General features: G+C 31.0%; 1 long non-coding RNA gene across 1 annotated transcript in view; it reads right to left on the reverse strand.

The window, feature by feature from the left end:
• Positions 1–284, reverse strand: part of LOC119588097 — a 40,326-nt gene continuing 40,042 nt past the window's right edge. The window contains exon 2 of the long non-coding RNA XR_005230067.1: positions 1–143. This is a non-coding gene — a long non-coding RNA (uncharacterized LOC119588097). The remainder of the gene's footprint in view (positions 144–284) is intronic.

Here is a 284-nt window from a genome sequence, read left to right on the forward strand (position 1 = left end):
TCCAACGATTAGATATCGTCTTGTATCTATAGTTCAAAATGTTCATTCAATATTTTTTTTTCTCTCTCTCTTATTATCTTATTTTCTGATTTCGCACTATCGTCAGTCCTCTAAAAGTAGTTTGCAAAATCCACTTTCGCAACCTGCAACAAATTCATTCGTAATCAGACGGAATCCCGTTGGAAAATAACGAATAATGTCTATTAGATAAATTACACCATAATTCTATCAGACCAAATTGCCTTTTATACGAAAATATCTGTTATTCACTAAAATATTGCTTC

The sequence above is a fragment of the Penaeus monodon genome, chromosome 23 (assembly GCF_015228065.2).
Source record: "Penaeus monodon isolate SGIC_2016 chromosome 23, NSTDA_Pmon_1, whole genome shotgun sequence".
Taxonomy (NCBI): Eukaryota; Metazoa; Arthropoda; class Malacostraca; order Decapoda; family Penaeidae; genus Penaeus; species Penaeus monodon.